Source organism: Pipra filicauda, unplaced genomic scaffold (genome assembly GCF_003945595.2).
Source record: "Pipra filicauda isolate LSUMZ 115617 unplaced genomic scaffold, ASM394559v2 scaffold682_size158433_pilon, whole genome shotgun sequence".
Lineage (NCBI taxonomy): Eukaryota > Metazoa > Chordata > Aves > Passeriformes > Pipridae > Pipra > Pipra filicauda.
In genome coordinates, this window is record NW_024104845.1 from 75,057 (window position 1) to 100,317 (window position 25,261).

At 49.6% G+C, this 25,261-nt stretch overlaps 2 long non-coding RNA genes across 2 annotated transcripts; both read right to left on the reverse strand.

Annotated features, from left to right (window-relative positions):
• Positions 1-509: 509 nt before the first annotated feature.
• Positions 510-981, reverse strand: LOC120324738. The gene is made up of 2 exons (XR_005566265.1): positions 897-981; positions 510-685 (listed from the first exon to the last, which is right to left on the reverse strand). It is a non-coding gene; the product is annotated as an uncharacterized LOC120324738 (long non-coding RNA).
• A 7,981-nt stretch (positions 982-8,962) lies between these two features.
• On the reverse strand, positions 8,963-19,744 carry LOC114001394. The gene is made up of 3 exons (XR_005566266.1): positions 19,711-19,744; positions 10,134-15,482; positions 8,963-9,003 (listed from the first exon to the last, which is right to left on the reverse strand). It is a non-coding gene; the product is annotated as an uncharacterized LOC114001394 (long non-coding RNA).
• Positions 19,745-25,261: the final 5,517 nt, after the last annotated feature.

Sequence of the window (25,261 nt, forward strand, 5' to 3'; positions counted from 1 at the left end):
AGAAACCCACCCAGCAGTGGGGAGAAACTGCTGGCAGGAGATTGAATGGGGGCAATAGACAATGGATGATGGACAAGTTCTGGGCCATGGCCATTTGTTAGAAAAACAAAGTAAAAGTTTAAGGCCTGCCATATATCAGTGGTCAGAGAAATCTATTTTTGAGACCTGGACATCAAGAAGGCAGAATTTCTAAACCACAAAGACCCTTAGAGAAACCAGAGACAAAGACAAAACTAACACAGACAGTTACTGTCACTCTCCCTATCTAGGGAAAAGACAAGAAAAGGACAAAAACTGTAGACTAAGTATCATGCAAAGTGAGAAATCAAGAACCAATAGAAGAGAGAAGAATTCCTGCAGAGAACTGCTAAGCCCAGGGACAGGAATTTCTTTGTTTGCTAAAATGTAAAAAGAGTTAAAAGTTTTGAGAACTGATGTACAGGTGTTAGAGAGCAATTCCTGTGTCCCTTCAGTGCTGAATGAAGTAGGGTCACCTCTGGAACCCAACCAACTGCTCAGAGATTTTATTCCCTGGCTTTCGCTGACAGTTTCTGGGGACCCAGATGAGACAAAGCAGCACCGACAGGGCAGAGCAGAGGAATCGTTGGCCCTGCAGCGTGTACCAAAGGAGTTTTGGGGAGATCTTCCAATTCCTTGGCCTGGAGAGTTCACCACGCCTTCTTTTCTGGGAAAAAAACAGACCATGAATTTTGGGTCCTTGATTTTAAGGTCTCTTGCCTGCACATAAGGCACAGCAATGGGAAAGACGCAGTGTGAGGCTGAGAGGTTTCTGTTATGGTTTGTGGGCTTGGGTGAGATTGGGTCATAATTACAGGACTCCTGTAAAATCTGGGCTTTGGGAAAGGTTGGGGAAGGTGTTCAAAGGGTGGTTTTACCTGAGGTGTTAAACATGGGAGCGGGTCTATCTTCCCAATTCTCAAGAGAAGAGATCCCAGAAAGATCCCCTGCAGTTTGTATTTTAGGGAACAGGAGAAGAGACCGAGGGTAAGGGGTTTCTTTCCTGGAGGGAAGGGCTGTCGTTCACTTGCAGGAGCCCTGCGCTGAAATTGCCAGTCCCAATCCCAAAATTGAATACGGACAAAGATTCCTGCCAGACAAAAGGTGCCAGGACAGAAAACTCTTGCTGCTCATGGAGTGCCCAGGGTGGCCCCCCAACTTCATCTGAAACCTGAAGGTTCCAGGCTTTCTTTCCTGGGGGAAAAGCTTTGACATTAAAAAGAGTCCCATGGCAGACAGGTGGGGTTGCACTGTGGGGGTGTGAGGTGTTGGTTCTTTGGTTTCCAGGGGCTATTCCAGAATGGAGAGGACAGGCTGTGACATCACAAATGGGCCCATGGCACAAAGGTGGGGCTGCATTCTGACCTTGTGGGGTGTTGGTTCTTTGGTTGCCAGGGCCCGTTCTGGAATGGAGAGGATAGGCTGTGACACCACAAAGGAGCCCTTGGCACACGGATGGGGTTGAACTGTCACATGGTGGGGGCTTGGTTCTATGGTTTCCAGAGGCCATTCCAGAATGGAGAGCATAGACCAGAATGGATAGGACAACAAAAGGGCCCAAAGCACATGGGTTGGTCTGCACTATGGTGTGGGGTGTTGGTTCTTTGGTTGCCAGGGCCTATTCTGAAATGGAGAGGACAGGCTGTGACAAGAAGTGCCTGTCAGAACTGCAAAGACGGACGCACAAGAATCTTATGTGGGCATATTCTCTGCTCTGCCCTGCACACCTTTGTGCTGGGGTCAAAACTCAGCCTGTCTGCTTCCTCTCCTAAGGGACTTGTTCTTAGACATCCCTTTCCCCTACACTCCTTTCAAAAGCCCTCCTGGCAATTCCCAAGCCTGTACCTGGCTCTCATCCCCTCTCTGGCTCATGGTCCTCGACTTATCTTTCAGAGAGCTCGGCCTGTCAATCCATCGTCCCTTTGGTTGGTTCAGAGGTTGCTGCAGTCGCTGGGTTATTCTCTTCGTCAGCTCCCAGAAAGAAAACCAAAATCAATGCAGGACTTTAGCAGCACATCGGCCAAACCCCAACCATTCCACCACTCACCATCTCCTAAGTGTTCTGAGGTCCTCCAGTCCCTGGCTCTGGTCAGAGTCGCAGCCTGCAACTCTCACTGCATGGCACGCCTGGAAGAGGGAAAGAAAACATTCTGTGGCATTTCTGAAAGTTCCCTGGGCCCCTGCTCCTCCTCGTTAACTCCCCGACTCACCTGCAACACTCATCTCTTTCCAAAGGCTACCAGGACGGCACGTCCAAAGAGAAGAGGGAAATGCTTCATTGCTGAGCCCTGCAATACCCTGCCCTTGCCCACCAGGCCAGCACAAGAGCACCTGACCTTGTTGCTCGGCTCCTGGGCCTGTGGCTCTGCTCCCCTGGCAATACGCATGGCCACTGCAAAGAAATCACCCAGGGAAGGCACACACTGACGGATCCCCTCAGAGGGCAACATTCTCACCAAAGCTCCCCTCTCAGCTTCCTTTACACTGACCTCTTACTGCAGGGACCTCCTTCCCGTTCTGTTGATGCTTCTCAGGTTGCGAACCACCCAGAAAAAAAAACAAATGCCAAGGAATGTGCTTAGATTCACCAAAGATACAGCCCACCAAAATTAACATCTGATTCAGACTGGCAGGAAAATGCTCACCTTGCTCGTCATTCCTCCGGTGCCAAAGGCCCACCCCACCACTTGCATCCCACCTGGAAAGAACAAGAAGACGCTCACAGAACGACCTTTGAAGAGAAGTGTCTGTCAGAACTGCAAGGAGAGATGCACAACAATCTCACGTGGGGGATATTCTCTGCTCTGCCCTGCAGACCCTTTTGCTGGGGTCAAAACACAGCCTCTCTGCTTCCCTCTCCTGAGGGACTTGTTCTTCGACATCCCTTTCCCCTCCCGGCAATTCCCAAGCCTGTACCCGGCTCTCATCCCCTCTCTGGTTCAGAGCCCTCAACTTCTCTTGCAGAGAGCTGGGTCTGTCAACCCACCTGCCAAAAGCACGGCCCTTCAGCTGCCTCGGATATTCCTGCAGTCGCCCCAGGCCCTGCCCAAGGCCCTCCCATCAGGGGCTGGGCCCTGGGGGCCGGGGGAGAACCCACCCGCGGCTTGGCCCTTCTTGCCCAGCCCTGCTCTGGCCCAGCCTCCTCCCCCTGCACACTCCCCACTGCCACAGCCTGCGCTGGGGCAGCATTTCCTTCCTGGGCCCTTTCCAGCTGCCCCCATGGGGACACTTCCATTTTCTGGGCCAGGCCCCAGAGGCAATCCCAGCCAGTTCTGCCCCTCGTCCCCAGCCCGGCTCACTGACTCCTGGTGGCCCCTGGAAGCCAAGAGCCAAAGGCCGACCCCCCCAGAGTGCAGCCCCCCCATCTGCACTGGGGCCCCAGGGCTTCCCTTTCCCAAGCAGCCCCTGCAAAGCCTTGTCAGAAAGAAAACTGGGTGACCCAATGCTTAAACTGGATGCTTTTAGTAAAGAGCTCTAAACATTTCCTGACTAATGGAGGGGGTGACTTTTTTATTCTTGACATTTCCAGTTCTCCATTTGGGGCAGGGGTACCATGGGGGTCCCTGGGTGTCCCTGGAGCCCTGGAGCAGTTCCCTGGGGCTCTGGGGGGGGTCGAATCCACAGTGGGGGGATCCTCAACTGCAGAGGTGAGCGTGGGGTAGAGCGGGTCCCCTCAGGTCCTGCCCCAGGAATGACCCTGGAACCTCTCAAACCCTCCCTGGGAATTACACCAGACCCCTCAGCCCTCCCTGTTCCTGACCTCGTGGCCTTTTGCCCCCTCCCAGTCCATCCCAGTCCATCTTAGTCTCTCCCAGTGCTCCCCCCACATCTCCACCCCGCTGGTGCCACCAAGCTCCCACCTGGGAGGGCTGAGAGGGGCTTGGGGAGCCATTGAGGCAACTGGGAGGGAGTTTGGGCGAGCCTGGGTGGGAGGGGAGGGAGGCTGGGGGGGCTTGGGATGAGCGGGAGGGGGTTGGAAAGTCGTGGGGAGGCTGGGAAGGAACTGGGAGAGGTTCAGGGGAGTTCTGGGGGTGATGAGAAGGGGGTTGGAGGGTCCTAAAGGGGTCTGGAGGGGCTTGGTGGGATTCCTTAAGGGGCTGGGAAGGGACTGGCAGGAGGTTTCAGGGACACCTGGGTGGGCTGGGAGAGACTAGGATGGGGTTTGTGGGGTCCTGGGTGGTCTCTAGGAGGTTCTGGGGGTGCTGACCCCTCCGGCTCCCCCCAGAGATGCCACCGGACACCGTCCGCAGCAAGATCCTGGTGGGGGTCGGGGGCTTCGTCTTGGGCTTGGTCTTCCTGGCACTGGGGCTCGGCTTCTACCTGCGGGAGAAGGTAAAGGGGGGTCCCCGAGGCTCGTGTCCCTCCCTTGCCCACAGCGTCTGTCTCCCCCCTGTTCCCTCACCATGCTCTCACCCCCTTTTCTCTCCCCACAGAGCTCCTGAGCCGCCGGCGGCCGCAGCCCCTCCCCGTGGCCTCGGGCCCAGCCGGGACCCCCCAGTCCAGCCCCACACTGAGTTTGGGGGGTCGTTTGTCCCCCCTATCCCTGCTTTTATTCTGACCCCAGCCAGTTGCTCCCAGTGTTCCCAGGAAAGCTTCCCAGTTCTCCCCAGTCCCTGTTATTGGGGGCAGTGAGGGCAGGGGGGAGGGGATCCCTGTCATAGCTTTACTTGTTCTGAAAAACCAAGCAGGAATTTTTCCTTCCCCTGCCCCACTGGAAAAGAAAGATGTTGAATGGGGGAGGGGGCTTTGCCTTGGGTGACTCACACCCACAAAAGAACTGGCCCAGCCCACATTGCAGGTTGGGAGCCCTCAGAAGGCTCTGGGGGGGTGGAGTTTTTTGCTTTCTCCTGGGCAAAGGGCAAGGTCCTTCCCTTTGGCCTTAACTCAGGCAAGGGGTGTGTTGGAGAGGCTCCGAGGTCCTTTTGTTCTCGGCCTGCTCATCTGGCTGTTTGCTGGTTCCTGTTTGCCTTCGTTTCCTGCGCCCTGTTCTGCCCCCAGCCCGGACCTGCTCGGACTTCATGGGACAGGTTTGACCCCCCCTAGAGAGGAACCTTTTGGGGAGGAGGTCGCCCTTTCCCTCCTCCGCTCCTGTGTTGGCAGTGACGTGTGTTCATCGGCCAAAAGGGGGAATTCCTGGCCACAGCCAGCCACAGCCGGTGGGAGTTTCGTGGGAAGAACCCCCTTTCCCTCCCTTTCCTCTTTTCCCACTTTTCCCCTTCCCCCCTTTTTCTTTTTCCCTCTTTCTCGTTTTCCCCTTTTTCCCCTTTTCCTCTTTTCCCATTTTTCCCTTTTCCCCCTTTTCCCCCTTTTTCCTTTTTCCCCTTTCCCCCTTTTCCTCTTTCCCTTTTTCCCCTTTCCTCTTTTCCCCCCTTTCGCCTTTTCCCTTTCCCCTTTCCCCCTATTCCTCCTTTTCTCTTTTTCCCCTTTTCCCTTTTCCCTCCTCGCTTTGGGGGAATCTCCAGGTCCTGACCAACAGCGCCCCCTGCTGGACAACACCCACCACGGCAGCCTCTAACACACACAGACACACACAGACACACACAGACACAGATACACACAGACACACACACACACACACACAGATACACACACGCACACAGACACAGACACACACACACACACACACACACAAGTGGAAGTAACTGGGTATGACTGCATAAACTGCTTCCAGGTGTTTCAGGTGACACACTGCAAACCCTTGAATTGAGAGGTGTAGTGTGGGCCTTGAACTTCTGGAAGGAAGAACCTGTTAATGTAGTTTCAGATTCACTTTATGTAGTAGGTACAGTACAGCGAATCGAACGGGCAATGGTCAAAACCCTGAAAAATAAGATCTTAGCAGCACTCATGACACAGTTGCTGCATTTGCTAGATCAGCGCACACAGCCCTATTTTATCACTCACATTAGAAGCCATCAGAAGTTAGATGGTGGTTTAGCAATTGGAAATGATAGAGCAGATAAATTAGTAACACCTGCATGGACTGGTCCTGCAGTAAATAAGTTTCAGCAAGCAGTTCTGTCTCATGAATTTTTTCACCAGTCTGCAGATGTATTAGCCAGGCAGTTTGGGCTCACTTCCTCAGATGCACGAGGGATTGTACAGGCCTGTTCAGCCTGTCACAAGAACGGGCTGGGCATTGGCTTGGGAGTCAATCCTCGGGGGCTACAAGCATTGCAGCTTTGGCAAATGGATGTCACTCATGTTGCTGAGTTCGGGAGGTTGAAATATGTGCATGTATGCATTGATACCTTTTCTCATGCCATGTGGGCCTCTGCCCAGGCTGGGGAAGGTGCCAAATGTGTCATTCATCATATGCATGCATGCATAGCAGCCCTTGGGATCCCCACAGAACTTAAAACTGATAATGGATCTGGTTATACCTCACAACGTTTCCGAAGGTTCTGTATGAATTGGGGTATTTCTCATGTTACTGGTATAGCTCACTCTCCTACAGGTCAAGCTATTATTGAACGAGCTCACGGAGTTCTGAAAACACTTTTGCAAAAACAGAAGGGGGGAGAAGAGCTAGCCAGTCCACATGACCGACTTGCAAAAGTGTTATATGTGCTGAATTTCTTGCGGTTGACGGGTAATAGAACAGACCCTCCCATTGTTATTCATAACACTTCCTTGCAGTCGGGTCTGGTAAGTCAACAAGCAATAATCAAGGTGCAATAGAAGGATCCACAGACAGGGGAATGGAAAGGGCCTGCAGAAGCGAAGATGACTGGAAGAGGCTATGCTTGTCTCTTAACAGATACAGGTGTTCGCTGGCTACCTGCACGATGGGTAAAACCTTGGAAAGAAGCTGGTTCTTCAGAACAGGGTTAATGCTCTTCCTGTAGGTAACAGTAGCACTATCAGAAGCTGTTGTATATAATAGTTTTTCAGTATTACAAGAGCAAAATTTTTGGTATTATGAGCACAATTTTTTATATATTTTTAAGGCACATAAGTTTAAAAAGCACATAATTATAGAGGTTAAGAATTTAAGAGAGTGTTTTGTATGAATTTTGAATTATTCACTGGGTGTTGGTGAAGGAAAGTTTATAAGAAGCTTTAACATTATAAGGTATTAGAGAATTATGGCTTTTTATCCTATAGAACATGGTGAAATGGAACTCAAAAGTATGTTTGTGTGAATGTGTGTTTAATTGGTGGCCACCGAATGAAAGTGAATGGATGAAAATGTATGCATGTATGTGTGTGATATTGAATGGAGCTCCATTTGTAGAAGTGTTCTATATTGAATAAAAGGTTTTAAGAATAAGTTTTATATTTAGAAGCACTGTTAAGTAAAATTTAAGAGCACAAACCTTGAAGTTATTAAGTTGTTAAGTTTGTTAATGTACTATTATTGTTATATGTAATCTTGTTTATTGATATGTTATTGGTACAATAAAGAGTGACACAGAAATGCAAAATAAACTGCTCAAAAACCAAAAAGGGGATTTGTCGTAGGTCAGAAATTGTGTGAACAGTTTCTGTTGCATTTCTGTGATTTCTCCCCTGGCATGGCTGGGTGCAGATAGTAAAAATTACTGCGCCACTAAGATGGCTACTCGAGCTAAAGTTAGAACAAAGGTGGATTCATGTCAGATGCCAAGGAGGAGTTTTTGGCAGGTGAATAAAGTTTTCTCATCTCCTATGACCACCTGTTGTGGTCCAATTAGCAGTGGACAGCAGAGCATATTTTCCTTATGTAACCAATGTAGTGTGAACAAGAAGCTGAGCGTCATTACCACTATATAATCTGTCTTTTTCCTAATAAACCCGACATTTTGCCTGATCACATTGGTCTAAGAGCAGTCTGTCCATACCCTTCCATCAAGAGGAGACCATCCTGACCTTCATGTTATCCGGGAACTGGAGTCTTCTCTTTCTCATCAGATGTGCCAGTCCTTATTCTTCTTCCAGGTTTGAACTCTATTCCAGCACCAGGTCTCTGCTAAACACGGGTCACCAGGAATGTTGGTCACCAGGTCTGTGCCCAACGGGGGTCCCTGTGGATCATCCAACGCGGGTCCTCCGATGGTTGATGGAGTTGGAGCAGTGGCCGAAGCTCTTCCTGCAGTCGGGGCACTCGGGGCCTCCATTACTGGTGGGTCCGTGGGTGGGAGGTCAAGACAGAGCTGTGGGTGAAGCTCTTCCCACACTCTCCAAACTTGTGGGGCCTCTCCCTGGTGTGGATGCGACGGTGGGTGCAGAGAGCAGACCTGCTCCTGAAGCTCTTCCCACATTCCCTACACGTGTAGGGCCGTTCTCCAGTGTGGATGTGCTGGTGGGTGAGGAGAGTGGAGCTGTCCCTGAAGCTCTTCCCACATTCCAAGCATTCGTAGGGCCGTTCTCCAGTGTGGATCATCTGGTGGCGGTGCAGGGTGGAGCGGTCCCTGAAGCTCTTCCCACATTCCCCACACGTGTAGGGCCGTTCCCCACTGTGGATGTGCTGGTGCTTGAGGAGGTTGGTGCTCGTCCTGAAGCTCTTCCCACATTCCAAGCAGCTGAAGGGTTTTTCCCTGCTGGGAGGCTGCTCAGGGACCACCAGCTCGCAGCTCCACATCAAGCTCCGGCCGCCTTCGTGGCACACGCTGGCTCTTTCCTCCTCACAGCCCCCTGGGCTGGCTTTGGAGCCCCTCCTGCGGGGGCATCTCCGGCCCTTTTCCTCCCCGCTGCCTTCCTGCGCCGGGGAGCCCTTCAAAACGGCCTCTCCCACCAGGCTCTGCTGCCGGGATTTGTCCTCCGCGCTCTCCGGCCTCACCTCGGGGCCTGGGGCAGGAAGCAACAAGGACACACAGGGGATTTGCCTCCGGCCCACAGGGAAGCCCAAGGACATCCCCCCAACTCCGGCCCCGGCAGGACGGCCACAAAAGACCGACCCAAAGGGGCACTGACTTCCTCCTCACCTGCCTGGGGGGCCCACGGCATCTTCCTCTTCCTCGTAGCCTCCTCCTCCATCCGCCCAAGCTTTGGGAAGCAGAAATCCTGTTGGGGGGGAAAAAACAAGGGGTGAGCACGTTGCCTTGGGGGTTCCTCCTGCCCAGGTCCAGCTCTAGAACTCACTGGGCATCTTGTGTCCATAAAAACGTCCCAAACACCAACATTCAGCCCAAAAACCCCTCCCAGGAGTTCCCCCTCTCTGCTCTCTGGGGTTAGGGGGGTCCCCCCTGTAATAAATAAGTAGTAGTAGTAAAGTAATTTACTCATTCAATGGTATTGCATGTTATATTTCTATATATATATGTTATTGTAATCAATGTTCTGTTAAGGCTGGAGAACTGCAAGCTGCAGAATGGTTAATTAATCTGTCAGTACTACAGGCTGATAGTTCTGCAGCTGCAGTTCTTAAGCTGACAAGACAAATTATTGTGCCTTACTGAATAAGTATTTTGTATCTTGTTTTTCTAAAAGTATATTGTCTAAAAGTGTACGCCTAAGGTAACGAAGGGAAGGACAAGGATCAAAGGGTCAAGTACGAGGACGATAAAGAGGATCCAAGATGGACATCTGGAGGGACCCACACACTAGGCCTCAAGGATGGAGGATTATGGATAGGGAAGCACCTGGCAATTGAAGCGGGCCTGCAAAAGAACCAACCAGAACCAGACCTGTGAACTCGGATCCAATAGAGGGATAACAAGTGACTATGGGAGGGAATTGACAGGGGTTTAAAGGTTACTGTTTTTGCCAACTGTGCTTGCGGGCCGCGAGTGGAGCAGGGGTCTCCCCTGGTCGTCCAGCGCGCTGTTTTGCTTATTTGCATTTTATATAAATCTTGAATAAATTTTTGCTGCTATATTTCAGCCTAAATTTCATTTACCTATAACAATTTTTGGTGCCGTACTGACTCGGATCAGAGTTTCTGGGCGGTAGGACTCCCCTCTGGGGCGGGCGCCCCGTCCCTTTCTTTGGATGGTCCTGCAGGGAGTCCTGCAGCACAGACTCTGAGATTCCGACCGAAAAGATTTAGAAAAAGCAAATAAGCAAATAAACCACTGCCGTTCCCCATAATCTCCGTGCACGGGTCCAGATAAAGACTTACTCAGGAGTAGTGAGTAAGTGGGGTTGCTTGTCTGGTCGGGGACCATTCAGTAAGGAACTGAACGAAGACTTACCTGAGGAGGGTAAGTATTTGCGGCCCCTTTCGGTTGGGAGGGGATCCCGGAGTGTGAATGGCTGAGACATCCAGTGGGACGAAGCGATTGTGGGCCTCCTAGTAGTGCAGTTCTTGTATTCCTGCGAGGGAGCGAGTCACAAAAGGAGGGAAGCAAGTGGTGTGGGTGTGTGTGAAGGCATTCCGGAAGATGGGATAGAAGAAAAGTGAATCTTCTGCTCCCATGGGTGGCTGTAAAACAGTTCAGGACAGTCTTAAGACTGAAGAGAAACCTAGGGAGGGAGTTGGAATAGGAGATCCTAAAGAAAAGCTACAGGATACCCCGCAGGATAGGAGAAAGTTTGAAAATGAGCTAGTGGCAAGGCTACCGAGCATACCTCCAGATAGTCCTTTGGGAGTTATGATTAGGTATTGGAATGAATATCCCTCCACAGAAGGAAAGTCGAGAGAAAAGATGGTGCATTATTGTATGGAGGTATGGGGGGGGCAGCAAATAAGACAGGATCATTTGTATTGGCCAGTATATGGTTCATTTGAAGACTGGATATGTCGGGCTTTAAATCTGTGTGTAAATAACAAAGAGCCGTTTTGTGCAGAAGAAAGCGAGTATGCTAGATTACGGATCAAATCAGATACTAGAAATTATTTGTTTCCTTTAAAGGAAACAAAAAAGCAGAAAAAGAATAACTGGGATCTGGAGGATTTCCAAAGATACCCTCCACCATATATCCCACCCCCTCCACCACCTGCACCCATTCCAGAACCAATGTTTCAGCCCTCTGCCCCAACAGAATCAGTACCCCCTTCATTAGAGAACCTCTCACCCCCCTCACCGGCTGATAGCAGGAGAGTAATGAGAAGCCAAACCAGGGAAAAACAAAAGATGGAAGGTCAGTTATATCCTTTAAGGGAGATTGCAATGGGAGGACAAGATGCTGGGCTAGGGTTTGTGTCTGTTCCTTTAAGTTCAGAGGATGTGAGGGAGTTTAAAAAGGAGATGGGGAAATTGTTAGAAGACCCTATAGGAGTATCTGAAAGATTTGACCAGTGTCTAGGGCCAAATATATATACCTGGGATGAGATGCAAGCGATTTTAGGAATCTTATTTACAGTAGAAGAACGAGGAATGATTAGAACAGCAGGAATGAGGCACTGGGACCAGACACACCGGCAGGGTCCAGCTGCCGATACTAAATGGCCTCTTCAGAGACCTAACTGGGATAACCAGACAGCGGCTGATAGAGCTCACATGGCTGATTTAAGGACCATCATAGTCCAGGGTATAAGGGAAGCAGTCCCTAGAGGACAGAATATAGATAAAGCCTTTAAAGAATATCAGAAAAAAGATGAATCACCTACGGATTGGCTGGAAAGATTAAGAAAAAGCTTTCAGCTTTATTCTGGCTTGGATCCAATGGATGATGTGATGGGGGGAGCTATGCTTAAGATGCGGTTTGTGCAGGGATCGTGGGAGGATATTCGGAGGAAGTTAGAAAAGAGTGACGATTGGCAGGTTAAGGGTTTGGATGAGTTGCTAAGGGAAGCTCAGAGAGTGTACGTACGTAGAGATGAAGAAAAGGAGGAAGAAAGACAAAGGAAAGAAGAAGAGATGCAGAAAAGACAGGAGGAGAGACAGGAGGAATTACAGAAAAGACAGGAAGAAATGCAAAGGAGGCAGGTGGAAATGCAAAGGAGGCAGACAAAGATTTTGGCGGCGGCTATATGAGAAGGACAGAGGGGAAACAGAGACCAGAGACGAAGGATCCCTCGTGGATCTGATAGATGTGAATTGTCAAAAGGACATGATAGACCAAACCTAAGTGAATTAGAGTCTTACTATTGTGGGCAAAAAGGACATATAAAAAGAAACTGCAGAAAAAGACTGCAGGATGAGCAGATTTTTAAAGAAGACTGAAGGTGTCAGGGGCTCTATCTGCTGGGGACACAAAAGAACACCGAGCCCTTGATAAAACTTAAAATAGGTCCCCAGCAACAAGAACTCGAGTTCCTAGTGGACTCGGGGGCAGAAAGATCTACTGTCCGAAAACTACCTTGGGGTTGTATGACCTCCTCTGACACAGTCCAAGTGGTAGGAGCTAAAGGAGAACCTTTTAAAATACCCCTAATTAAAGATGTGGAAATAGAAGCCCAAAATAAATATGCATTAGGAACATTTTTGCTGGCCCCTGAGGCTGAATATAATTTATTAGGGAGAGATTTGATAATAGAGTTGGGAATAAATTTAGAAGTGAAAGAGCAGAAAATACAAGTTAAAATATATTCCCTTACAGCGGAAGATGAAAAAAGAATAAATCCTGAAGTGTGGTATACCCCTGATTCTGTGGGAAAATTAGATATAAAACCATTTGAAGTCTCTATTCGAAATCCAGGGGAGCCAATAAGGGTAAAGCAATATCCTATCCCTCATGAAGGAAGAGTTGGACTTAAGCCCACTATAGAACGGCTCCTAATGCAGGGATTGCTGGAACCATGGATGTCACCACATAATACACCCATCTTGCCAGTAAAGAAACCTGATGGGTCTTATCGATTGGTGCAAGATCCAAGAGAAGTAAACAAACGGACGATTACTCGGTTCCCAGTAGTGGCCAATCCCTATACTTTATTAAATCAGCTATCCCCTGAACACAAATGGTATAGCGCAATTGATTTGAAGGATGCTTTTTGGGTCTGCCCTCTTAAAGAGGACAGATTATTTTGCTTTTGAATGGGAAGACCCTGACTCTCATAGAAAGCAGCAGCTTAGGTGGACCATCCTGCCTCAGGGATTTACAGAGTCCCCTAACTTATTTGGACAAGCTTTAGAGCAGTTGCTAGAATCTTTTGAACCCCACCACGGTACTGTTCTAATCCAATACATAGATGACTTGTTAGTGACTGGAGAAAAGTCAGAAGCTGTCAGAGACGAAAGCATTCGACTCCTGAATTTTCTAAGTTTAAAAGGCTTGAAAGTGTCAAAGTCTAAGCTGCAATTTACAGAGGAGGAAGTTAAGCATTTAGGACACTGGCTAAGTAGAGGACACAAGAGATTAGACCCCGATCGAGTAAATGGAATTTTGTCATTACCTATGCCCAAAACTAAAAGACAAATTAGGCAACTCTTGGGCTTATTCGGGTAGTGCTGACAATGGATTGAAAATTATAGTAGTAAAGTTAAATTTTTATATGAAAAATTGACAAAAGATGGGTTGGTAAAGTGGAGTGACAAAGACGAGGAACAATTAGAAAAGTTAAAGGAGGATTTGGTGAATGCACCTGTGTGCTGAGTTTGCCAGATAATCAGAAACCTTTCTATCTATTTGTAAATACTGAGAATGGCACGGCCTATGGAGTCTTAACTCAGACGTGGGTCGGACAGAGGAAACCAGTTGGATATTATTCTAAATTATTAGACCCAGTAAGTAGGGGATGGCCAACCTGTCTGCAAGCTATGGCTTTGTTAGTTGAGGAAGCTATAAAAGTAACCTTTGGAGGAGAATTAAAAGTTTTCACCCCTCACAACATAAGGGGAGTGCTGCAGCAGAGAGCTGAGAAATGGCTAACAGATAGTCGGTTGCTAAAGTACGAAAGCATCTTGTTACACTCACCCAAACTGGAGCTAGAAGTGACAAATCTACAAAACCCAGCCCACTGCTTATATGGAGAGCCCAAGGGAGATCTGGTACATGATTGTCTACAAGTAATAAATCTTCAGACAAAAATTAGGGAAGATTTATAGGAAGAGGAGTTGAGTGAAGGAGAGAAATTATACATCGATGGTTTGTTTAGAGTGGTTAATGGAAATCGAAAGTCAGGATACGCAGTAATAGACGGAGTGACTTTTCAAGTCCAGGAGTCCGGACCCTTAGACAAGGCGTGGTCAGCTCAGGCTTGTGAATTATATGCGCTGTTGAGAGCATTACAGCTATTAGACGGAAAGGCAGGCACTATATTTACAGATTCTAAGTATGCATTTGGGATAGTTCATACTTTCGGCAAGATATGGGAGGAAAGAGGACTGATTAATACACAAGGTAAGGGACTTATTCATGAAACTCTAATTCGGGAAATTTTAAAAGCCCTGAGAAAACCAAAGCAGATTGCAATTGTGTATCTTAAGGGACACCAAAAGGGACTGAAAGTTACTGTCAGAGGAAATAATTTAGCAGATGAGGAAGCAAAGAGGGCAGCTTTATTAGTGATGGCCAGTTCAGAACAGGAGGACATAGATGTCCCAAAAAGTTTCAGTGAACAGGAGAAAGAGAAACTGTGACAATCTGGAGCAAAAGAAGAAAACAATAAATGGTTATTACCAGACGGTCGTGAAGTACTTCTGAATGGTCTTGCTCAGAAAATAATGAGGAAACTGCATGAGCAGACACACTGAGGAACACAGGCTTTAGTAGATCAATTTGAGAACAAATTTGCCTGTGTGGGAGCTTATGGAATAGCAAAAAGAATTCTTGAAGGATGTTTAACTTGTCAAAAAGTAAATAAAAGACAATTGAGGGAAAAAGTTCAAGGAGGACGAGAACTAGCTAAAAGACCTTTTGAAAAGATACAGGCAGACTTTACTGAATTACCAAAGGTAGGGAGATATCAATATTTATTAGTTTTAGTCGATCATCTTACTCATTTTGTTGAAGCTTTTCCTGTTGCATGGTGTACGGCTAAAACAGTAATCAAAATTTTACTGGAAGAAATTATCCCAAGATATGGTATTGTGGCAGTAGTGGACTCGGACAGGGGAACACACTTTACCTCCAAAATAATTAAAGAAGTAACAGAACTTTTTGGAACCAAGTGGGAATATCATACCCCCTGGCATCCACAAAGTTCTGGTAGAGTAGAAAAAATGAACGGAGAAATAAAGAAGCATTTGATCAAATTAATGATAGAGACAAGAATGAATTGGGTAAAGTGTTTACCCTTAGCCTTGTTACATATTCGAACCCAGCCACGAACAGATACAGGAATTTCTCCTTTTGAAATGATGTATGGAATGCCTTATGATTTTGGGACTCCAATAGAAAATCCAAAACCAGAAGAAGTCCTTTTAAGAGAATACATTGTTGAATTAATGAAAAGGAGAAAAGAATTGAGAAAGAAGGGGATGGTAGCACAGAGACCCCCTTTAGATATGACAATACATAAGTTTCAGCCTGGTGATTGGGTATTAATTAAAACATGGAAAGAATCCTCATTAACCCCTCGCTGGGAGGGACCTTTTATCATTCTCTTAACCACAGACACAGCAGTCCGGACGGCCGAAAGAGGGTGGACTCACGCCTCACGAGTCAAGGGACCAGTGAATGCTCCTGAGTGGACTGTGACCTCCGCACCCGGAGATCTGCGAATGACAATAAAAAGAATAAGGCCAGTAAAGGAATGATTATGAGAATGATATAAAATCCAGTCTGTATCAATTCTTCCAGATACCCCCTGAACAGAAGTTAAGAAGAACACATTATCCGCCGTGGGGAGACAAGAGGATTCCTAATCAAAGTGGAGGATCTGGGTTGTATAAGATAATTGGGACACCTATTGTATTACCTTTTTGTTGTGAACTAGAAATTGATTTCCCAGAACCTCCTAATCCCCTCGGAATACCTTGTGTTAAACATCCCTATTTCGGGCATTATAGTTGGTTGATTTGTGAATGTATAAAGTGTAATAGACAGTGGCGTTGTGTTTCACTTAAGGGAAATCCACATTGCCCATGTTGTAGAAGGAATAAGACTGAAGACATCGATTGGGGTGGATCTAGCAGAGAACTGTTAGCTAAAGCAGAAGTCCGCAAAATATTTTGTGGGTGGGAATTACTAGTATCTGAGACTTGGGAAATATATGAAGCTGACTGGGAGGCAATATTAGAAAAGCGTCGTTCGAGGTTTTCCTGGAAACTAGGAAAACCAAGCAGGAAGAGATATTTAGAGCTGCAAGGGGTGCTTGACGAGTTTAATAATCATAAGATCTCGTCCTAAATATAAGCAGAGTAAAAATTTAAAAACGAAAGATTAAACACATGGGCAATGTATGCATAAAAATATGGAATAGACTAAGAGACAGTCTGAGACAGTGGAATAGAATAAGAAAAGTGTTAAACATTGAAGTACAATTCACTGACATACTGGAAGTTGCTCAATTAAACGATATTGGTGGAAGCTTAGCCCGATTAGACTTAGAAGCACAAGTTCAGAGACAAGAATTGCTTGATGTAATAGAATATCACATAAGAGAGTTTATAAAGGAGTTAGAGGGGAAAAGTAAAGAGTTAGGATATGACCCTTTAGTAGTAGAAGATTTCCTCAAGTGGACCCCGGTCTGGGAACACGATTCGTGGGAAGGCTGGTATATTACTGATGCCCGAATGGTAAAGTTTGTCCCCACATTTAGCTTCTACCAGACAAGCACTAATTCTCCTAACTCGCACACCAATGCACAGAACCCTTACCCCCAGTTGGACTGGGTTTAGCGAGTAAATAGCATTCTGAATTCCAATCAGTGGTGAAGAAAAAGAATTAAAAACTACATACACACTCCTGAAGAACATCTCTGCTGCCAAGAGGAAGTGATACCCCGTTGCTCCCTGCAAAGGAGTAGACGAAGGGAAGGCAGAGAGGTACTACGGTGGAGTTATTTGCCTATAGCTGATACCACTGATGTGACCACAATTGTGACCTGGTAAAGGCAGTGGATTTTGCTTGTAAAACAAGACAACCTGGAGGGCCTTATAACTTCTGGATCTTACCTTATATTGCTTCCTACTGGTGTCCCAAGTCCAATCCAAGGAAACCCGAGTGCAATTATCCTGGGTATAACTATTGTGGGTACTGGGGCTGTGAAACAATGGCAACAGCATGGAAACCTAAAGTACCTGATGAATATATCACTGTCCAGTGGGGACTCGAAGGTTGTAAAAAGCCTCCCTATGGTTGGGACCTTGAGAATTCAGGAATCTGAATTCCAACTAATTGCAAACACCTGTTGTTAAGCATTAAAAGGCCTGAAGATTCAGGATGGATAACAGGGAGAACCTGGGGAGTAAGATTCTATATAACTGGTAAAGATCCAGGAAGTGAAATAAAAATAATAAAACAATCAATAGCTGTGGCCACTGAATCCCAGAAAATAGGACCCAATATGGAGATGAAAGGAAAATTGAATAAAGGACAATCCTCAATTTCTGCTAAGCCCATAGATCCCAAAAAGCATAATAAGAAAAAGATGTTGTACGAAAAGGAGGACTCCTTATTGCACTTAGCAGAAGCATCCTATAGGGCCCTTAATCAGACAGAACTGAACATGACTGATTCATGCTGGTTATGTTATGATGTACAGCCCCCTTTTTATGAGGGAATAGGATTAAACGCTACCTTTAAATTAAGCAAGGAAAACCTTCCTGCACAATGTAAATGGCATGAAAAAGAAATTGGGCTAACCATGTCCCAGGTAAGTGGACATGGGACATGTATTGGAAATGTACCCCCAGACCAATCTGACATATGCAGCTTCACAATAACAAATTCACATCAATTGAGCCATAAGTGGAGTGTACCAAGTACAGGAGGATGGTGGGCTTGTTCGAAAACTGGGCTAAAGCATTGTGTAGAAATATCAGTGATGAATGAGAATGACGAATTTTGTGTACAAATAACAGTGGTACCTCGAATGTTTTACCATCCTAGACAGTCCTTCCTTGAACACTGGGAAACAGATAAACATAAAATCAAGAAGCGGGAGCCAATTACTCTAACCATAGCTATGCTTTTAGGCTTGGGAGCAACAGGGGCAGCTACAGGAATTACATCTCCGGTAAAGCATGATAAAGGTTTAACAGATCTAAGAGCTGCAGTAGATGAAGATTAAGCAAGAATTGAAAAATCCATCTCATATCTTGAGAAATCCCTTAATTCCCTCTCTGAAGTAGTTTTACAAAACAGGAGGGGATTGGATTTGTTGTATTTACAACAAGGAGGACTCTGTGTGGCATTAGGGGAAGAGTGTTGTTTTTATGCCAATCATTCAGGAATCATTCGAGATTCTATGGCTGAATTACATAATGGACTTGAGCAAAGGAAAAAAGAAAGGGAAATACAACAAAGTTGGTTTGAATCTTGGTATAATCAATTCCCTTGGCTAACAACTTTACTGACTACCCCGGCAGGGACCTTAATAACGCTACTAGCCGCTACTTTGGCCCATGTATTCTTAATAAAGTAACAAAATTCGTCAGAGACAGAGTTGAAAACATACAGCTCATGACTATGAAACAAAATTATGAGAACATTAGTGGCAATACAGAAAAGGAAGGGCAGGTTGATTATGAAAATATGAGCTGTGGCATAAAGGGAGAGAGCAGCCAAAGAAGCTGTAAAGAGATTTGATGAGCAAATTTATGAATAAATAAAAAAGGGGGGGAATTGTATAAATAAATAGTAGTAGTAAAGTAATTTACTCATCAAATTAGTAGTAGTAAAGTAATTTACTCATTCAATGGTATTGCATGTTATATTTCCATATATATGTTATTGTAATCAATGTTCTGTTAAGGCTGGAGAACTGTAAGCTGCAGAATGGTTAATCAATCTGTCAGTACTACAGGCTGATAGTTCTGCAGCTGCAGTTCTTAAGCTGACAAGACAAATTATTGTGCCTTACTGAATAAGTATTTTGTATCTTGTTTTTCTAAAAGTATTTTGTCTAAAAGTGTACGCCTAAGGTAACGAAGGGAAGGACAAGGATCAAAGGGTCAAGTACGAGGATGATAAAGAGGATCCAAGATGGACATCTGGAGGGACCCACACACTAGGCCTCAAGGATGGAGGATTATGGATAGGGAAGTACCTGGCAATTAAAGCGGGCCTGCAAAAGAACCAACCAGAACCAGACCTGTGAACTCGGATCCAATAGAGGGATAACAAGTGACTATGGGAGGGAATTGACAGGGGTATAAAGGTTACTGTTTTTGCCAACTGTGCTTGCGGGCCGCGAGTGGAGCAGGGGTCTCCCCTGGTCGTCCAGCGCGCTGTTTTGCTTATTTGCATTTTATATAAATCTTGAATAAACTTTTGCTGCTATATTTCAGCCTAAATTTCATTTACCTATAACACCCCTGTCTGGCCTGATGGCACTTCTGCCTGCATTTGGGGTCCCCCTTGTCCGGGCTGCCGGGGGTCCCGCGGCTCCGGGGGGTTCCCACTCGCCGGGGTCCCCTTGAGTGTTGCCAGGGGGGTCCCAGGGCTCACTTCTCCCCACTCTGCCTCCCGGGGCCGGCCGGCCCTCCTCTCTCGCCCCCCACCCTCGCAAACCTCTTGGCGCTCTCGGCTCCCACCCCGCCTCAAGGCCCCCCCTCCTCTCCACACTCCAAGGCCTTCCCCCTCTCCGGGACCCCCGCTTAAGGGGCCCGGCGCTCCCTCTCTGCTCCCCCCCCTCCAGCATTCCGGGGGTCCCCCAGCTCCGGGATCGCCCCTCTCCGCTCTCCCCACTCCGCGGCTACCGGGGTTCCCCCCCGGCTCTCACGGGGGGCCCCCAAACCGCTCTCGCCCCCCCCGCCATTGCCGAGCCACCCCCAGGACCTTTGGGCTGCTCTTCTTTGTGCTCCCGCTCGGCTCCTCCCTCGGCTGGGCCGCCGCTTTTGGCGGGTTTCCTCCTCCGGGATCCGCCCCCTGCAGCCCTTCCCCCCCTGGCCCAGCCCCCTTGGGCCCCCCTTGGGCCCCCCTCGGGCCCCCCTCGGGCCCCCCTTGCCCCCCCCTTGCCCCCAAAGCCATGGCCTCCCGCGGCAGGAGCAGGGCTGGAGCTGGGGCAGGTCGGGATGGGGCAGCGCTGGGCTCTTGGCCGCTCCCGCCCGCACTCGGCCCCCGCCGCAGCCGCCACGGCCGGGACAGCGCGGGGGGGCCCGGCCTGGGCGCCCCCCCCTCCCCCCTGCCCAAATTGCCGTCCCGGGGGGCGCTGGGGGCGAGGGGGGGGCGCCGGTGGGCTCGAGGTGGGGAGCGCTGGGCGCTGCGGCTCTGCCTGCACACGGAGGAGTTGCCCCCGCAGCCGGGGGGGCTCCCGGCACCCCCAGTGCCCAGAAAGGTCTCCCCATAGTTGGGCTTTGGGGGCTCTGGGCGGGGTCTGAGCGGGTTGGGGGGTCCTTGTGGGTCTGTGGGGCGGTGTCGGGGGGTCCCGGCCCCTTTTGGGGAGCGCTGGGTGCCGTGTTGGGGTGCAGGTGCCCCCCCAGAGCCCCCGCAGAAGGGGGTGACGCGGGGGAACTCCAGGTGGTCCCCATTCCTGATCCATCCTGGAGCAACCACACTGGGGGCAACTGGGATCATGCTGGGAGTGACCAGGACCACACTGGGACTGACTGGGAGCATAATTGGTGTGACTGGGAGCATGTTGAGATCGACTGGGAGAGACTGGGAGAGACTGGCAGTGACAGGGATCATACTGGGAGGGACTGGAACTGTAGTGGGGTGACTGGGAGCAACTGGGACCATGCAGGGGGTAACTTAGATTCTCCTAGGATAGAGTGGTATTGTACTGGGAATGACTGGGATCATACTGGGAGTTACTGGAACCATAGTAGGGGTGAATGGGAGCAACTGGAACCACACTGGGGGCAACTGGGATCATAGTGGGAGCAGCTGGGCCCGGGCTGGGTTCATACTGGGATCATCCTGGGAGTGACTGCAATAATACTGAGAGTATGTGAGAGGGACTGCAACTATACTGGGAATGACTGGGATCCAACTGGATTCACTGAATCCACTGGAAGTGTCTGGAAGTTCCTGGGATCATACTGGAGGTGACTGGACTCATAGTGGGATCATACTGGGAGCAACTGGGACCATGCAGGGGCAAATGGCATCGTCCAGGCAGTGACTGAAAGTGCCTGGGGCCATACTGGACTCAGAGTGGGAGTCCCTGAGAGGGAAAGGAACCATCCGGGGGGGGCTGGGAGCAACTGGGACCACCTTACGGACAACTGGGATCCAGTTGGGAGTGACTGGGAGTGACTGGGATCACTGTGGGAGTGACTAGGACCATACTGGAACCATCCTGGGAGTGACTGTCAGTGCCCAGGATCATACTGGGAGTGACTGGAACTATTCAGGGGGGAACTGGGAGCCAATGGGGCCATGCTGGAAGTATGGTGGAACTGGGAGTAACTGGGAGTGACAGGGTGCATGCTGAAGGAGACTGGCATAGACTGGGAGTGAGTGGGATCGTCCTGATGGGAACTGGAAGCATCCTGGGGCAAGTGGAAGTAACTGGGTATGACTACGAGCATGCTGAGGGTAACTGGGATATACTGGGAGAGTCTGCAACCATTCTGGAGGTGACTGGGACCACACTGGGAGTGACTTTGACACTGCGGGGAGCAACTGGGAGTGATTGGATGTACAAGGGGGCAACTGGGATTGACTGAGACCATGCTGGGGGAAGACTGGGACCATACTTGGTTTGACTGGATCTGTGCTGGAGGCAACTGGGATCATCTGGGACCATGCTGGGCCCACAGTGAGGGTGGCTGGGGTCATACTGGGAGTGACTGGGAGCATTCTGACGGCAGTTGGGACCATGTTGGCGCAACTGGGATATACTGGGAGCAAGTGGGATCACGCTGGAGGTGACTGGGATCATAGTGGGAGCCACTGGGACCACACTGGGAGTAACTGGGAGTGGCCATGAGCAAGTGGGATCATGCTGGAAGCATGGAAAAGAGATTTCTTCCTTAAAAGACTCCTTTTGGCCCAAGAATCCTCGGTGTTTGAGCATTCCCATCGCAGATGTTTCCTGTGGTGTTTGAGCATTCCCAGGAGCACAAATCCACAGGGATCTGCTGCAAAGTCGCCTCTAGAAAGGCCAAACCAGCCAAGGGGGAGTTTTGTAGCCAAACCCAACCAGGTCTGTGTTTCCTGGTTCACCAGCTCTGCTCTTCTCCCCCCTCTGAGGTGGGATGGGAGCAGCGCTGAGACCCAAAAAGCTGCCAGAAACACCCCAAAAAAGTTGCCGGAACCCCCCCAAAATTAACGAGCCCCCTACAAATTCCAGGCAGATCCCATCCTTCCATCCTTGTGCTTTGCTGCTGGTTAAAAGCAGGTTGGAAATACAATCATATCTATTATTATTGTTACACAAAATACTGATCTAATATGATAATGTTAATTAAACTTTAACATATGTGTGTGGGTGACTCCTTTCAGGGGGTTTGTGCAGGAGGAGGCTCTGGGGTGGCTCCTCCAGCCTCAGCCACTTCCCCCAGGGCAGTGATGGTGAGGAGCAGCCCCGTGACGAGCCCGGTGACCCCCAGGGGCACCTTTTTGTCCTTGACGGGCCTGAGGCTGAAATGTGGGGACAAAACCCATGGAAGGGGCACAAAGAGCACCCCACAGCCCCAGCTCTTGTACCCCCCGGGTCCCTTCCCCACCTCCCAGCACAGCCCCAGGCCCGTGGGGGGCTCCAGGTTCAGTTTGGGGGGGATCCCAGTGCTGTCAGCGGCACCCAAGGATTTTTGGGGCTGCATCCCCCCTGTGCCCCCTTCCAGCACGGGATGGGCACCCCCCCAGCCCCACAGCTTGCCAAGCCCTTTGGCCTTCCTTCCCTGCTCCTCCCCGGCAGGAACTGGCCTGTTGGAGGGGACTTGCAGCCTTTGGGCTGGGCCAGGCTGTGCAAAGGAGCTGCTGCCAGGCCATGGAGGGTCGGGCTGAGGGGAGGAGGCCGGAGCCCCCAGGCTGTGGCACTGGGGAGGCCCTGGGGCGCCTCTCTGGGCTCTGGGGCCTGGAGATTTCTCTGCCCTGGGCCAGGCCATGGCAGAGGCCCCTGGGGGGTGCCCACACCCAGCACTGCCCCGACAAGGCCTCTGAGCAGGGCTGCCCTCCAAGCACCCCCTGCCCAGGCCCCAAAGACTTGGCACAAACCAGCCCCTCCGGGCCCTGCCAAAGTGGCCCCAAACACACCCAGGGGAGGCCCCAGGAAGGGACAGAAACCCCCCCCAGCTTGTTCTGCGGGGTCTCCTCTTCCCCACCACTCCCCGACGCAGCAGGACCCTGGGGACAACAACCAGGCTGGGCAGAGCCCTCGGAGGGGCGACTGCAACTTCTATTCTTTTCTCTCTCTTGCTCTCTTTTCCCTCCTACATTGCCTTGGGGGGCTGGATCACAACCCAAAGGGCTCCACACCTGGTTTCCTTTGCAACCCAACTGCTCTAAAATAAATGCTCTCTCTCTCTGCAAACACTGATCATCCAGGATTGGTTCACTTTAATTCACTCCAAGGGATACAATAATCAAACAAAAGTTCCTCCGGCCTGGCAGGGTGGGCTGTAACACTCCCTTGTGCCTGTTTGAACTGATTTTAGTGCCCACATACACTAAACTCAAGCACAACTTTGAAACAACCTCCCCAAAAGAGGAGCTGGTTTTCCTGGTGCCTTCCTCCACTCTCTGCTGCAGCAGCTCCATCACAGCAGCCCAGTCTGTGCAAACCAAGTGAGTTCCTGCTCAGGTCAGGAATTGGGCAGTGCAAATGCCTGGTTTGGGGCACTTTCCTGCCAGGAACATCAAGCCCCCTTTTCCCTTCAGCGGCTTGAGGTGATTTGAGCCTTCAAAGAACCAGGGCTGGCTTGGTTTTCCCAACTCAACCTTGGCTCCTGCCAGCTCTGTGTGCCCTGGGAAGGTGTTGTCTCAAGAACTTGCACAGCTCCGGGGGGTTTTCAGTCCTAGCCCCCCAGGTCACCCCCAAGGTGCTGGACGGCCCTTCAGACCCACCTGAGCCCACCCCCCATGTGCCCACCCTGTGCAGGGCAGCTCGGGGAGCCCCCGGGACAGGGGATGGTGCCTCTGGACCTGCCTCCCGAGGGGCTTCTACCACCCCTGGGGGGCACAGAGTGGACAGGGGCACCCTCAGCTCCTCCTGCCATGAGCTGAGCTGGGACAACAGCCCGAGCTCCGAGGCCTGGGCAGGTCCTTCTCCGTCCTGGGGCTTTCCCAGGATGCCTCATGGGCCAAATATAAACCCACAAAGAGCTGATAATCCCCCAAACTCCCCCCCCAGGCAGTCACAGCCTTTTTCTAACCCTCTTCCTTTCCCCAGGGCTGGTTTTTGTTCACTCTTTCCTATCCTAGCCTTTGCTTGCTCCTCTTGTCACTGCTCCAACCTCCCATGTCGGGAACATTTTACCATCTGGTTCATGGTTTTTCCTGAATTCTTTCCCTCCTCAGCCTTTCCCTGGCCATGCACTATTCCCCAAGGCAAAGTTCAAAATTCACAGGTTCACCAAAGCAAAACTGACCCCAGCAGAGCCATTTGTGGAATATTTGGAAGGAAAGAACCCAAAGAAACAGGACAAGCATCCACTGGCACAGAATGTGGATGCTGCTGGGGGGGCACTGGCAACTGCAAAGAATTTTCATATTTATTGAAACTTCCCATAGACCCTGACATCAACAAATTCCAATTATTACCAGGAAATGCACCTGGCATTTCCTCCATAGGTAAATATTCTCCAGGTAAGAACCCTCTGCCTGTGTCTGCAAAGAAAGAACTGAAAGGATCATTTTTGCCACCCAAAGACTTCATTTTTCAATAAGCTTTCATTGATGAAGCGTTTTTTTACTGTTCCTAACCCCCAAACTCCTCCTGCCCCAGGCTGCAGTTTAGGGCATTTTGGAGCAAAAAACAGGCGAGGGAGGAAGAGGAGGAGAAAACAGACCTAGGAGGAACAACAGAGGAACTTAGCATGGAAAATACTCCCAAAGACACTGGGTTTGGGGAAATCAGGGATTTTTGTGTCCCAAAGAGCAGTTCAAAACTATTGCAGGCCAATATACTTGTGGCCTTTTTTTTTGCTGCTGCCCAGGGAAGGGCAATGAGTCCCCAAGTGGCCGTGGAAGTGATTCAAAGGGGCTTTTCTGTAGTGACCAAAGGAGAGGGAATCCAATCAGTTGGCAGCAATTTCCACTTTTTGTCTGCAAATCCAAGAGTAATTCAGCCCTGACCTGAGGGGTCCCTGCAAGGAGACACCTGGGGGTCACGGGGACCCCAAAGTGGGACCTCCAGGCTGGGCTGGGCTGGAGGGGGAGGCCCAGGGGAGATGGAGCAGGACAGGCAGGAGAAAGCTGCTTCTTCTTGCTCCTCTTAGTC